The sequence below is a fragment of the Callorhinus ursinus genome, unplaced genomic scaffold (genome assembly GCF_003265705.2).
Source record: "Callorhinus ursinus isolate GAN/ISIS: 27379988/994484 unplaced genomic scaffold, GSC_fseal_2.0 scaffold12, whole genome shotgun sequence".
In the NCBI taxonomy this organism is placed as follows: Eukaryota; Metazoa; Chordata; class Mammalia; order Carnivora; family Otariidae; genus Callorhinus; species Callorhinus ursinus.
Window position 1 is genome coordinate 40,570,413 of NW_027397074.1, and position 15,704 is coordinate 40,586,116.

The window sequence follows — 15,704 nt, forward strand, 5'->3', positions numbered from 1 at the left end:
ACCTGTCCAGCTTCCTCTCTTTTTCTGCTGAAAGGCGTCCTCTGCTGTAGCCGTCTGATAAACTTGTAAGATCCCTAGTAAACAAGAGCAAAATTGGATAAATAGTAATTCATATTCAATAAGAGGACATTCTAATAGGAATGAGTTACAGAGGGTTTGATTAATATCTCCTTATCTTATTTATTTAAATAATTTTTTCCCCCAGAAAGTCTTTTTCATACCTCTTTGTTTTTATACAGCTATTTCCTCGGCCTAGAGTGGTCCTTCCCACTTGGTGAATTCCTCAGCCTTCAAGATCCCGTCTAAATTAATGTCACGTCCTCAACAAAGCCACCTTTTCCTTGCCTCTTTCTGGGCTTCCCCTCCTGGCCCAACAGAATCACTGGCTCTCTCTCTTTTGCCCCCAGCGTCTTGTAATATTTCCACTGTGGCACCCGTCCCCCTGCATTGCAGTGTTTTATTCAAGTGTCCATTTCTCTCACTGGTCTGAGAGCTCCCTCAGGGCAGGGACAATGTCTCAATCATCTTTATATCCCCAGAACCAGCCCATGCCTGCCACACAAGAGGCTTGATGAATGATGAATTTTGAGTTAAACCACATGAAATTGCCATTTTTATAGACCATCAATGGTCAAATACCAGAATTTCTTATGGTTCAACTTATTACCATAAATATTTGCATTGTGTTTCTCCCTGGAGCTGAAAGCTCCTTACAAGCATTGTGTAATTAATCTTGAGGAAATTCTTCTATGATAGTGAGAAATCATAATCATCATCTTATAAATGGCTCAGTAGGTTGGTGGCAGAAGAGCTAAAACCGGATCTTACAGTAATACCCCTCATTCTAGGGTTCACAGTGCTAGATTCACGGAATTCTAGAGGGAGAAAAAATTCAGAGGGTCACCTCCCTGCCAGCTTCAGGCAGCAAGATGCATAAATCATCCTTAAATGGTTTTTGGCCTTTCCTATCATGTGTCCAAAGTTGAAGATGATAGGTTCTCTCGTAATAGTAATGTAATATTTTCCTCTTACACCATCACTGTGCGGCGCCCTCACTGTGTGGCGCCGCGGTCCGTTGCCAACCCAACTCTCTCTAGCTGCACCATGTCAATTTGTGACTTTATGGAGATAAAGCAGCTGTGATGTACCCAGCTTATAATAACCCTCCTTCTACTTAGAGCCACTTGTTCTCTCCTCAGTTTTATTTTACTCCCGAAAAAAAAAAAACAAAAAACAACAATCTCTTCTCTTTTAAACTCTATTCATAGGTCCTTCACATCATCTTAATCAAAAGATTTCAGGGTCTTCTATAACAACATTTTCCAGTTTCATTAGACCATGTTAAAAATGGAACACCCATTATTAACATCCTGCTGATCTAATGTGCAGTGGAATAAAATTTGGGAGACAGGGCTCCGTGATGCGTACACATTCCTTTTTAAATATTAAGATAAAATTTAGATGTGATATCCTTGTAAGGACAGTATGTATAAAGATGCCTTCCTAGCCTTGGCAAGTTCCTATTTCTGTTTGCATAGTCATTATTGCAATTGTCTCTTTAACCATGGACTCATAATGCCACCTCATACTTAGACCATACTTGTGCTTTTACCAGTCTTGAATAATAATTGAGCTTTTATTCTCTGTCATGCATAATAATTGAGTTTGGGTTTATTTATTGTATATGCCATCTTGATTGGGTTCTGACTACAACCAATTTTTTTTCTCTATTTCTCTTCATCATTTTGAAGTCTGTCCTTCTGCGGCGCTAGCAACCACCACCATCCTGTTACCCCCTCCCTTCTGCCCTTCAAAATTCTTGTTACCTATAGGTTACATTAGGATGCTTTCAGATAAACCACCTTCAACGTTAATTTTATTTTGTTTCTAAATATTAAGGATCTTGGGTGAGCAGCTTCCTGATAAGTTCCATACTGCACATTTGCTACGTGTTTAACCCTGTGCTAGATACTGTGACAGCTTTCAAAGCTCACAGTCACTGTGAAGAGGTCGTGCATCCACACACGCAGTTAACTAAGAATAGGAGATATCGTATGATCAAAAAGATAAAGGAATCATAATACAGTGTCATGCAAATCATAAGAAGAAAGGTGTCAAGATTAGACTTGATCTATGATATGAAAGGTTAGGAGGATCTAGGCATTTAAGAAGGATTAAGAAGGGATGAGGTGGACCACAGAAGCAACAGCAGATGCCAATATGGGCATCAGTGGCCCCTTGCTATGTGGGCTACACTGCTGCACATTAATCAGTTACGGCCATATTACTCTCTGCTACCATCGGCCGTATAGAAGTCTGACATCCTCATTGGCTTATAACTACAATGAGGGCAGGGACCATAATGACTTTGTCCGGTAAATGATATACAATTTTAAAGAGTGATTTTAAGAGCGCCTGGCCTATAATACATGGTCAGGAAGTATACATTTAAGATTTTTTTTTTAATTGGTTTGAGTGAAAAGCTGGGTTAATATGGGGATGGTGATTAAATTCAGGTTATGGAGGCCTCTGAAAGGCAAGCAGGCCATTTCAGCTTCATTGGGTCGGAGCCACTGAAGTCTGGGATAGGAGTGATGAGATAATGTGGTTTCTGGGGAATTTACCTGGCAACAGTGTTCAGAATGAATTAAAGGAGGGGAGTGGGGAAGTTGGAGGAAGAAAGGAGTTATTGTCTAAGTCTACCTATCACACTATCTCTCACCCTTGCATCTCATTCAAGCTTCTAGAAAGATCTTTGGCGTCTCATTATCTTCAAGCTCCATTCACTCCTCAGCTCATTCTAACATACCTTCTGTTCCTACTTCACAGTATTGAACTACTCAGTCTCTCTGCAGTATTTAACATCATTAACATTGTATCTTCTAATAACAACTTCATTGCTTAAAAATTTTCATTAGACTTTACTTTATTTTTTAAAGCAGTTTTAGGTTACCAGCAAAATTGAGCAGAAAGTACAAAGATTCCCTATATTCTCTCTGTTCCTACATATGCAGTTTTATTTTTTTTATTACATAATTATTGTAACAAATTTAAGCAATACTTTAAATGCAAAGAAGAAAATAAAACTTACCCTATTCTCCTCTTCCAGAGATAATCACCATTAACATTTTGGTGAACATTCTCCCAAACATCTCTCTAGTCTATGCCTACATGCACAAGCAGATGGCTATGTGTATAGAGATTTACATAAATTGGAACATATAATACTCGTTTTTCAGTGACTTGCATTGCTTTTCCTGAACAATAAGTATAAATGTCAGTAAGCATAAATCTGTGTAATTTTTGATAGGGGCATAATCTTCCAGTGACTACGTGTATCATTATTTATATAACATGTTCCCTAGAGGATGAATGGTACAGCTTGTTTCCAGTTGTTGCTATTATAAATAATGTTGCAGTACACATTTTTATTTTTATCTTTTTGCCATTTTACCATTTTCTTAACAGACCCCCTCCTCCTTCAAATTCTCTGTTGTGCTTGGTACATTCCTATAATCTGTCTCTACTGCCCATTGGCTCTGGTTCCTCCTGGTTTCCCTACTGCTCTGATGGATGGTTTCTTCTCAGCCTTCATCTATGGGCTCTTTGCCTGGCTTACCCTTTAAACATTCGTGCGTAACTGGCCTTTACCCTTGTCTCAATCTTACCCTTGCTCTCCATCCTTTTCCCAACCCATCTCATTTACTCTCATTGTTTAACAACCACATCCAGATGGACAAGTACAAATTCAGGATCTCTATCTCTGGCCTCTTTCCTGAAATGCACATAGATATCTGCTAGCTGCTGAGCCTGACATCTCAGGAAACTCGCTGCGTTCAGTGTCTTCACTCCACTCTCAAACCCAGCCCCATTCTTCTGCACTCAGCCATTTAGACACTTCAGACAAGAGCTTAGGGATCATTTCTTATTCCTTCCTCTCTCTTATCACCCTACATCCAGCCGACCATCAAGTTTGTGAATTCTGCCTCCTAAATATTTCCTGAAATTCCTTAAGATATTTCTCAGGAATCTACTGGAGGATGCACTGCACCAAAACAAGAAAGTAAACCAAGTAAAGGAAGATATGGCAATAAGAACATAGTGGCCCCAAAGCAGGAGGGAGAAAGGGGAATTCCCAGGATGATGGAGATGAGAAGTTCCAGGCAATGGCTGCTCAGCAGCCCAGGGAAGAATCCGTCCAAGGGGAAGCAGGAATGATGGAGGACCCCTGGAAGGATGCCTCCAAGAAGAAAGTGGAACTGCTAGAACACGTGACGTGTTGGAACACACGGGGAGATGTTAGAGCAGTTTGGCAAAGGTTTGGGGTAGAATTATTGACTGCTTCACAGAAAAAGAGAGAGAAAGAGTGTGTGTGTGTGTGTGTGTGTGTGTGTGTGTGTGTGTGTGTGTGTGTAAAGGAAACCCAGGGGCTGAACTCTGAAAAATAATTTCGTAATCATAATAGTGCCAACACTGAATACTGATTTAATTGAAAATATGAATATAACTCCACTGGAAAGAAGAGATAAAGGCAAGTGTTTTGTGTACGTGTCGGTGACGGAGTCTAAGAGAGCTTATTTCTTATCTTCCATTTTAGAATATGAATAAATAACATTTAAAATTGAAAAATCAAGAAACAGCACTTAAAGAAAACAACCAAAAGAGTTGATAAGAGCTGCCTGAGAGGAGAGGGGGACTGAGGATGGATGGGACAGGAAACTCCTGTTTTCCGTCAGAAACCCATGGTGTTATTTCTCTTCTTAAACTAGATATATGGATTACTTTGATTTAGTAAAAAATTTTAAAAAGGAAGGAAAGTTGGGAAGAATCCAAGTATTCATCGATAAATAGTTTAAAAAATGTTTCATTCATGCAGTAGATTATATATTGCTTTTTTTTTAAGATTTTATTTATTTATTTGACAGAGAGAGACACAGCGAGAGAGGGAACACAAGCAGGGGGAGCGGGAGAGGGAGAAGCAGGCTTCCCGCCGAGCAGGGAGCCCGATGCGGGGCTCGATCCCAGGACCCTAGGATCACGACCTGAGCCGAAGGCAGTCGCTTAATGACTGAGCCACCCAGGTGCCCCTATATACTGCTTCTTTAAGGTAGATCTAAAAAAGTAGTAATAATAAGGTAGATCTATGGGGAAATGCAAATGTGTCCAAAATACACTGAAAATGAAAAAGCTAGTTGCAAAAAGGTATCATGGTGTTATCTGATTTTCACCTCCCCCCCCAATAATAATCACAAGTCATTTTTAGAATTAAACAAATTGAAGGAGTTATAACCAAACCATCAATGATTTGGGGGTGAAATTTCACTTTTCCACATTATGGATTTTAGTAATGTTTGAATTTTACATAAGGAAAATATTTGTTTTGTTTCTGGTCACAAAACGATACCAAACAGATAGATCTCATATCTACTATGTGCTCTTCATTCCTAATATCCCTGCCCCGAAAGCCTTTAAGTGGCTTATTAGCAGCCCCAGAGTGAGTCCAAGCGCATTAGGACGGCATTTAAGGCATTCTAAGCAGGGCCTCTGCTGAGTATCCAGCCTAGGCCCCAGCCACTTCCTGCCTCGCCCTCTGAGGACTGCTCACGCATCATTTTGTGCTTCTCCTGCTCTTCCCTGGGAGACCTGTTTCTATGTCGCCATCCCTCCACTGACCCGCTCCAACCCCGTCAGCCCCCAGCACAGTCTAGGCCTCACCTACTTGAGGGAGCTTTTCCTCAACCCTGCGGTGGGTTGAGGTCCTGCCTCCATACCCGCCAAAGCAGCTTATACACGACTTTCCATAGATGTCCCACATTGTACAGAAATAATTATGTTCTGTGCCAGCCACCTGTCACTGAACTCTTAACTCCAAAAGGACAGGGGCATGTTTTATTTATTTCAATGTTCTCAGAGCCTGGCCTAGTGTCTGGCATCTAATAAACATTCAATACATGTTTCATTGAATAATTCAAGCACAGGTGGATGAGAATTTGTGAGATGTCCACTTGGGTTAACCATTACTATTAATCTCTACTTTAAGGGTCAGAACACTTTGAAAAACCTCTGTGCACTGGCAGTCTAGGATGTGGGAGAATGGAAAGGGAGTAGGTACCACTGTCTTCACACCCACCTTCACATGAACACAGCAGCAACCATGTGCCAACTCATGGAGAAGGGGTGGCAGACCACCTGTGGTTGCAAGTAGCTATGCTCACTGTTCGTGGCTTGTCACTTTCCTGGGTCTCTCGTCATGGCATCTTTGCCATGCAGATATGACATGCTCCAGAAGACTGACCCGATCCATCATTGAGCCAATCTTTTAACCAGTTATGCATCTACTCAGTGGCAATCTGATTCAGTACTGACAGGCCTCGCTTCTTATGATGGTTGTGGGAGCAGAACCAATGTCAATCCTTCCATCCAAGTAGACCCGATCTGCACCCATCATTCTTTCACCATCACCAGTCGGTAGACTCAAGTGGGGTCCCATCAAAGGTAATGATCCAAATTTCACGGACTCTCATGACTACCTTGACAGACTACAAAGTATGTCCCTCCGTGCCAGCTACCCTTTGGAGTCTCTGGTGTGGTCTCAAGCACTCACACATGTTTTTCCTTTCACTCTGTTCTGGCCTGCCTCTCTACACCACATCTCCCACCAGGCTCTGCCCTCTCCAGGCAGACACACCAGAGACTGTGTCCCATGGGGACCCCTGTCAGTGTCACATGGTTGTAGGGGTCACAAATCGGGGCTGCTTCTGTTCCAGTGTCTTAGAGAGGTTTTCATGAAATCGCTCATTTTGTTTTCCCTGTTCTTCCTCTTCTCTACCTACAAATAGCCCTGGGTCCTTCTTACCGTGAATTAAATTCTTTCCCCAAAGGATCCATATTCAAAATATGTCCAGAGTCCCACCACTTCTCCCCTCTCTTACTACCACCCTAGTGCAAGCCACCATCTTCTCTCACTAGCTCATTGACATCGTAACTGGTCTCCTTACACGCACCCTTTCCCCTCCAGCCTCTTCTCAACACACCAGCCCAGTGTTCCTGCGAAATCTAAGTCAGATCTAAGCCAACTTCCTCTCATTTTATTCTACCACCCTCACCTCATACTGTTCTTCACTCTCTCATCCGTTCATAGCCATATTGTGTGTCTCTCCTTCATTATACGTCTACCATCAGAATCATCTCCTAAAACTTGGTAATCTGATTACTAATGATATAAATAGCAAATATTTTATATTTGGGGATTTTTTAATTGTATTTTTGGTACAAATGGGATATATTCAATCAGTAAAATAAATAAATATTAGATTTAAAATAAAGAATGGATTAAAATAAATACCTATAAGGCACTCTAGTGGAACGAGTGGGAAAAGAAGCTAAACTCTTAAAAATATATCTTGTTTTGACTTGGTTTTTGGACCATGTTAAGTATTTTACATGATTACGAAACAAGTTTTTTAGAATACCCAAAAATAAAAGTCAAACAGAACAATAGAATTTAACTGTTATCTAATTGGTGGCCTAAGCACACAAGGAAGAAATTTTCCAAGCAGTTTTAAACCCGGTAACTCTATTGTACACATCTCTAGCGGAATATATCTTAATGACAAAAATAACTGTAGGAAAAAAAAAATCTTAAATTGTTCTTAGTATTTTTATTATTGGTGATAGTGCTGATGTTCCTATTCTAAGACTGTTGTATATATATTATGGAATAAAAGAAAAGGTAGGGAAATTATACTGATATCATTGAAAACTAATTATTTTTGGCATTAAGTAAAAGGACATACAGGGACACGTGGGTAGCTCAGTCGTTAAGTGTCTGCCTTCAGCTCAGGTCATAATCCCAGGGTCTTGGGATCGAGCCCTGCATCGGGCTCCCTGCTCAGCGAGGAGCTTGCTTCTCCCTCAGCCTCTTCCTCTCTCCCTGCTTGTGCTCACTCTCCCTCTGACAAATGCATAAATAAAAATCTTAAAAAAAAAAAAAGTAAAAGAACATACAGATAGAAAATTCATGAAATTAACTAAAAACACTCTAGACCTGAAATTGAATTGCAAGTATCAATATGAACTGAAAATAGATTTTATCTTTAAAATGGAAAGCCTATTTGCCAGTTCTTTCCACTGAAAACCAGTCCAATGGCAATAACCAGACTGTGGTCTTTAAATACCATTTCCTAATAAAGGAACCCAAGTTCTTTGTAGGAGCTGAAAAGTACACAATGAGCCAGGAATATCTTGTCATAACAGACAATTCTGAATCTATTGATGACTTTCAGGTCATGGCAAAAAGTATCAAGGACCAACTTCAATAATGAAAATAAGTGCAGTGAATTCAAACACATCAAGTATGTTTTAAGTCAGTGAGTTCAAAATTATACTAAAAGAAGAAAAATCTCATTGGCCACCTTTGGAGAATCCTAGGGAGCCAACTCATTGCTTAGAAAACTGTAAGCAAAGGAAAATAATTGAGCATTTATCCTTCCTTTTCTGTGAGAACTGTATCTCAGGAAAACTAAATAATGGATGAAAGGACATACTTTGGATGGAACTGTATTAGTTAATAATGAAGAAAGAAAAACAGAATTAGAATATCTTCATTTTGCAACTCTGAATGAATTGATGAGTCTACTCAATAATAATAACAATAATAGACAAGCAGACATCAAGTACTGCCAAATGGAAAAACACACCATCTACAAATTAGTTTTAACAGAAAAAAAAATTGATTCTAAATCTGATCAAGCATCTAAATCCAACTACTAACTTATAAGAAATTCAGTAGACTAAAGACCATGTTCAATGAACCACAAGGACACAATTAACAAAATCTTAAGTTCACAAAACTCCTCAGAATACTAATGATAATTTAAAAACAGCTTCCTAGAAAAAATTTCAAGGAAAAGAGAGGGGCAACAGATGGCTTGCACCAATCATAATGTATGGACTTTATCTGGATTCCAATGCAAACAAATCAACTGTTTAAAATTTTTAAAAAATAATTGGCTGGGGAAATGTGAACAGTAACTGGTTTATTGATGATAGTGAGGAATTATTGTTAATTTTTTTGGTGTGAAAGCAGTATTGCATCTTTACCTTTAAAAATAGTTCTTATTCTTTTTAGAGACATATTCTGAAATATTCACAGATGAAACTGTAGGCTGTGTAGGATTTGCCTGAGAATAATCCAGAGGAGGTACTGAGGGTAGAGATGTAGGAGAAATATGATGACAAGTTACAAGTAGGTAACTGTAAAAGCTGAGCAACAGATATTCTGAAGGTCGTTATACTCTTCTCTCTACCTTTTCACATGTTTGAGATGTTCCATAACAAAAAAGCATTTTTTAAATAGATTAAGTATATGTTATCAAAAAGAATGAGTCTGTTCTTGAAGAGCTATTTGTACATCATGTTCACAGCAGCATTATTCACAATAGCCAAAAGGTAGAAGCAACCCAAATATTCACCTATGGATCAGTGGATAAACAAAATGTGGTGTAGACTTGCCATGGAATATTACTCAGCCTTAAAAAGAAAGGAAACTCTGACACATGCGACAACATGGGTGAAACTTGAGGACATTACACTAAGTGAAATAAGTCAGTCACAAAAAGACATTTTTATACTGTATGATTTCGCATATATGAGGTACCTCAAGTGGTCAAACTTACAGAGACAAGAAGTTGAATGGGGTTTGCCAGGGGATGGCGGGGGCAGGGAGGAGGCTGGGGGGAAGGGGAATTACTGTTTAATGGGTACAGAGTTTTAGTTTTTTAAGATAAAAAAAGTTCTGGAGATTGGTTGCAGAACAGTGTGAAACGTACTTAACACTACTGAGCTGTACGCTTAACAGTGGTTAGGTTGGTAAATTTTATGTCATGTGCATTTTCCCACAAGCAAAAGTTAAATTTTTTTTTTAAAAAAGAGTGATTCTGGATCAGAAAGATTCTGGGAGAGCAGGCACGGTAAAAAGGAAGAAAATTATACAAGTAAGATAGTGTTAGGCTATAAAATAGAGACAGAAACTTAGATGGAGTTTGGGTGTTTAAGAAGGGGACAAACATGTCAAGCCCATGGAAAAACAGCTGAGTTATGGGGGCGAGGGGGGGGCACAAGGAACCTGTGGGCCCCAGAACACCTTAGATTCTGTAGACACCTGTACTGGTGTGTATGAAGACTGGAGGAAATAAGCCATGTGTTCCAAGAACCAGATTGCCTCAGGAGTTGTGACATTGCACAGCCCATTCTCCTGGGAACCTTAGTAGGTTGGTAAGGACTGGTGGCTATTGAGCCATCATAATACCTCGATTCTTCTCCCAACCTCTTGTTACCTGTTAAATGTCAAGACTCCCTGGAAATGGTAGACTGGGAAAGATAGGGAGTTAAGAATTGTCTTTAAAATTCCTGGCTTAATTTTGTTTTAACATCTTAACTTGGTGAAGATGGCACATGAGTTTCATGGCTGAAATTTCTCCCAAAACTTGATAAATAAGTTTTTATACATAAATATTTAAACACCAAACATTCTACTAAAAGATAATAAAGTATTAAAGCCAAAAAAGGGTAGTTTATATCATTGGAAAAAGCAGACTATTATACAATACCCATTAACATCTTTTAAGACTGACGTGTAGCAAATTTTTATACAATGTAATTAAAAGGGAAAAATAATGCAGATTAAGCATTAGCACTAAAAAGGGTGTGAGCACGCCTTGCAAAAACATCATGGTGTACTCTATGTTCAGAACAAGTGTTTAAAACTAATGAACAAATATGCATTCGAGGAGATTTGGTAGCTGAGAACATTGGAAATGAATTCTGAATTATTTCTATTCTAGGTCATCTCTTCCAGGGCCCTAATGAAGTTAAATAGTGCAGCTAAAATAGTAATTTTGGTTGCATGACTAGAGCGTTTTTTTTTTTTTAATATACCTTTGTTATGTGGTAGTTAATTGGGCTGAAAAAGAAGGGGTTGGCTAATGGATATTAAGAAATTAACAGAAGTATCAAAAAATAACAGATACCAACTAAAAAGTCTTTTGGGCTTATATCAGCATATCTTTAATATATTTTTAATGGAATATCTTTATTATCACCAGTGGTTTATGTTTAGTCAAAATCTCTACCCCTATAGTATTCTGTTGTCAATGGTAGGACCACAGGAGGCTACAGATGGTACAGACCAGTCCAGGGGCTGCACTGGGGTAGGTCTAACCAAGCAGGAGCACATAACGGGTCTAGGGCAGGAATACATTCTAATGACCAAAGCAGAGTCAGGAATAGGAAGATACCCTATTCATGCAAGTGACAGCCAGGCAAAGGATCTGGAACCACTTTCAGTGCCCTTTCTTTGTATTTCCCTGGCACCCCAGGTAAACCTCAAACATTGCCCTAATGGACATTATATCACCATTATTGACTTACTTGTCCATTGTCTCCTAAAGACAATAAGTTTCTTAAGAATCACTCTCTTAAATTATTCAATTTTGTGAATCTAGCCCTCAAAACCACTGGGTATGTAGTAGGGAGTTAATAATTGCTCCCTGAATATCTAATTAAAATATCAAATGAATAGTAATTTCCAAATCTACAATCTCTGTCCTGATTTTTATTATAAGCTCAAGACCCATATTTCCAATTGGGCATTAGGCAGCACTACCCATCTGTCCCAGTGGCACTCCAAACAACAAATCCGAAATCAAACTCACCATCTTTCCCACCCCACATAAACCTGTTCTTCCCCCCTGCTCCCTATTGCTCACCTTAAGTCTTGAAGATTCGAGCAGGCAGAGTTTAGAGCAGATAACAGGCAGTCATGAAAGAAATTATTTTTCTAGCCTTCGATATGAACAAATCAAAAATATGGAAATGAAGGATACCTCTACAGTAGTTTCAAACATCGCCAAGAAAGCGGGGTGGATATGTGTAGATATTTCTCACTGGCTTTCCTTCCTTTAGGCACCTGTGCTATCCAAGCCCATGAAGTTCTAGTGGGACTGCTGATCACAGGTCTTCACACCCCCTGATCACCCTGGCCAGTCTCACTGCCAGGACATGAGCGTAGAGCAAAGCCACACAGGCAGGCAGTTGACGCTGAGTCACTCACTATGCAAGCCTTTCCCAAATTCCTAGAGCTGGCCTGACTACTGCCCTTCCCGACACCTAGGGTGTCCTTTCTCCTTTAAGTTTGTGAGCACCCCCCAGCATCCTTTCAATAAACCCTTTTCTCTTGCTTCAGACTCAACTTCTGCAACCTAAAATCAAAGCACACTGATACAAAGGAAAATGGAAATGTTCTCAAATATGTGCACTGATCTTTTGTTTTCAAATGGCTAAGGAAAAGGTAGGCATAAAAGTTTTAAAATGAAACTCAGGATTAGATACCCTAAAAGGGAATAATAGGTCTCACAAAGAGTGGAGGATTCAAGGAAAGAAAATCCTGCCTGAATTTGCACATGCTCGATCTCTCTCTCCCGGCCGCCCCCCGCCACACACACACTAGAAGAGAAAGAGAAGAAAAAACATCTGTAGAAAACATTGTGACTATCAGAGGGTTTGGGGGCGAGTCCTTATTTTTAAAAGACACATACAAAAATGGAAAAAGGGCTCAGAACTCAGCACAAATGTAGAAGGATCCGGAATGAACAGGATCTCAAAGCTCAGATCAAGGTGAAGCTTGTGAAAATGTGCTGTCTCCAGTTGTGCTTGGAAGGTGGGAAGAAGAATGCAAAGGGGGAAAAATACCCGAACATTTATTGAGCACTTACTGTGTGCCAGCCTCTGTCCTAGGTATTTTACATAGACATAGAATCTCTTTTACACAGATTGTTAAAACAAAAAAGGTGGGCAGTGGTGAGGGATGCAAATGGTCAGGTCTCCTGTTTGAGGAAATTACTAGAACCATAATGGAAGGAATGTTCTTCCTCTAAACTAGAGGCATTGTAATGTCTCACCCGTATCCTGACATTTATAGGCTGAGTAAACAAATATAAATGGAGACCACTTACCTTATGTCTAAATATTTATAAGTCCTAAGTCACACTTTGACTCATTGTCAACTCATCCAGTGTTCCACGGCCAGGTGGGGAATCACCCTTGAAAACCAAAGGCTGAAAAAGTCGAGCTCTCTCCTAAATGGTGGCACAGATCTGCTGGGACAGGGGCAAGGTGGAAGTGAGCCCTGGTCACCCCAGTCCCCTGTACCACAAGGAGCCCAGCAGGTTAATTCACTAACACCATGGCCTCGCTTTTCCATCTGAGGCAGTTCTAAGTGCTTCTTCCCGAAATTGCTCTTCACAGGAGTGCAGTCAGCTGGGAGGCCCAGTCACCTGGACCTCCCTGCCCTTGGGCAATTTGGAGTGGCCAACATTAAGCAGAGCAGCCTGGCTCTTTCTCCAGCTTCCAAAGAGAGGCTATTATTTTCTTCTAACCAATACCCGCTCCCCTACCTACTACCCCATCATGTTCTTGGTCCAACAGCTTCCATCTTCAGGGTCGGGAGGCATTGGGGGAGGGTCCTGTTTTCACACGTGTGTCCCTTTCCCCAAATTCCCATTTGATCAATCACTTCTTTTTTTTTTTTTTTTAAAGATTTTTTATTTATTTATTTGAGAGACAGAGAGAATGAGAGAGAAAGCACATGAGATGGGGGGAGGGTCAGAGGGAGAAGCAGACTCCCTGCTGAGCAGGGAGCCCGATGCGGGACTCGATCCAGGGACTCCAGGATCATGACCTGAGCCGAAGGCAGTCGCTTAACCAACTGAGCCACCCAGGCGCCCTTGATCAATCACTTCTAAACTTTCCAAAAAATTTTAGGGGACCCAAAGGGGGGCGAAAAGTATTTCTGTACTGATGTTTGTGACATGTGGGTCCTCCCTGCCAGGTGTGATGGAAATAGTGTTTGTGTCCATTAACCTCTTAAAATGAAGCATGCAAAATTGAATACACTATGTAAATATAATCTGACGAAGGCAGGTTATATTGGGGCTATTAGTTTCCGTGATCTTGACACCGTTCTAGCTGTGCAGTTCAAGATGATTAGCTTTTTTAGCAGTCACATCACATTGTTAAGTTAAGTTAAGAATTAATTTAAACCCTTAGGTCTTTTTCACAGGAGTTCCTATCAAGCCAGTTTTCGTCTATTCTCTAATTGATGTTTTTGAATCTAAATGCAGGATTTTGCGTGTATTCATATTACATCTCACCTTACTAGCTTAGAATTTTCTCTGTGTCATTTGTAGTGTTTACTACCACTCCTATGCCTCTATCATGGGAAAACCTGGTAAGCTTATGTTCCACATCTTCATCCAAGTATTTGATGAAAGTCGTGAGTAGGGCAGACAGCAGAGGTAGAATCAATGAAGGACGCTTAGAGACAGCAGATTTCAACTCAGCTTTTTTGGATCTCTATTTCTAACAATTTTCCAATGATGGAATGAACTTCTTAGGAAGATAGGAGATTTCAAACAAGAGGCAAATGACCCTCCATGAAGGAAGCTATAGAAAAAATTTGGGGATATGTAGACTTCCCAGGAGACTTCTTCTAAGATGCCATGATTATAAGAGTCTAAATCCAGAGTGATGGGGGAATATCTCAGCATTCCTTAAGCCCATCTCAGACTCCTTTAAGAAACCTTCCTATGCCCCCAAACTGATGTGAGGTCTTCTCTAAGCCCTCCCCCACTCCGTCCTATCTACTGTTCTGATCATATTCCCCTTTTTAAAATAATTGTTGGCATAAGAGTTTCATTTTGCCATTAGATTCTTATACTCAAGAACTACGTTTTGTTTATTTCTCTTCTACCTCTGGAATCTAATTTGTACCCAGCGGGTATCTAATTGCAGGTAAGAGAAAAAGGGGTGTGTTGGGGTTTTCAATCCAGGAGACAGATTTAGAGTTCCAGCAGCAAGGGAAAATTGACCGTGGTCCCCCGTGACTGGGGGCTCTGTGAAGGCAGCGGCTGCCCTCATCTCTTCCTACTCCGCAGAAACCAACATGGTATTTAACACATGGTAGGTACTCAGTGAATATTTGGGGAATGATGAATGAGTTGACAATTCCTCCAGGGAGAAATTCACTTTAATCCATTCCCTGGGTGAAAAAGAAAGGGCAGGGTGGAGGTGGGAGGGAGACTGAAGGGCAGAATCTGACATTTTGAAGCACAACACATACACGAGGGCCTGAACTGTCCTAATTGTCCTAGAAACTCATCCCCAACCCTGCCCTCAGACTTCTCAACCTAGAATAATCCTCTGATTGGAGAGCCCCTGACCTCTGCCATTTCCATCCTCCTACCCTCTGGGCCAAACGGCTGTTGTAGGTTTTGCCTGCCAGATTTAGCAAATAAAAAACCCAGTTAAATTTGAATTCCAAATGAACACCAAATAATTTCTAGAATTAGTAATTCTTAGGATAAGTATGTTCCATGCGATATTTGGGACATCCTGGTACTGAGAAAATATTTGTCATTACGTGAAATTCTAATTTAACCAGGTATCCTATATTATATATGGCAATCCTATTCGGGAGGCACACTCTGGATTTGCTTTCCACACACGGTGCCTTTTCCTAAACTGTCCCTGGGTACAAGTCCTCAGTTTCATCCCTTTGCACACCATTTAAATCCAGGCTCATGATTAATACTGTGGAAGTAACATCAAATGTCAAAGCACCATTTATTAGTCACACAGTATTTGAT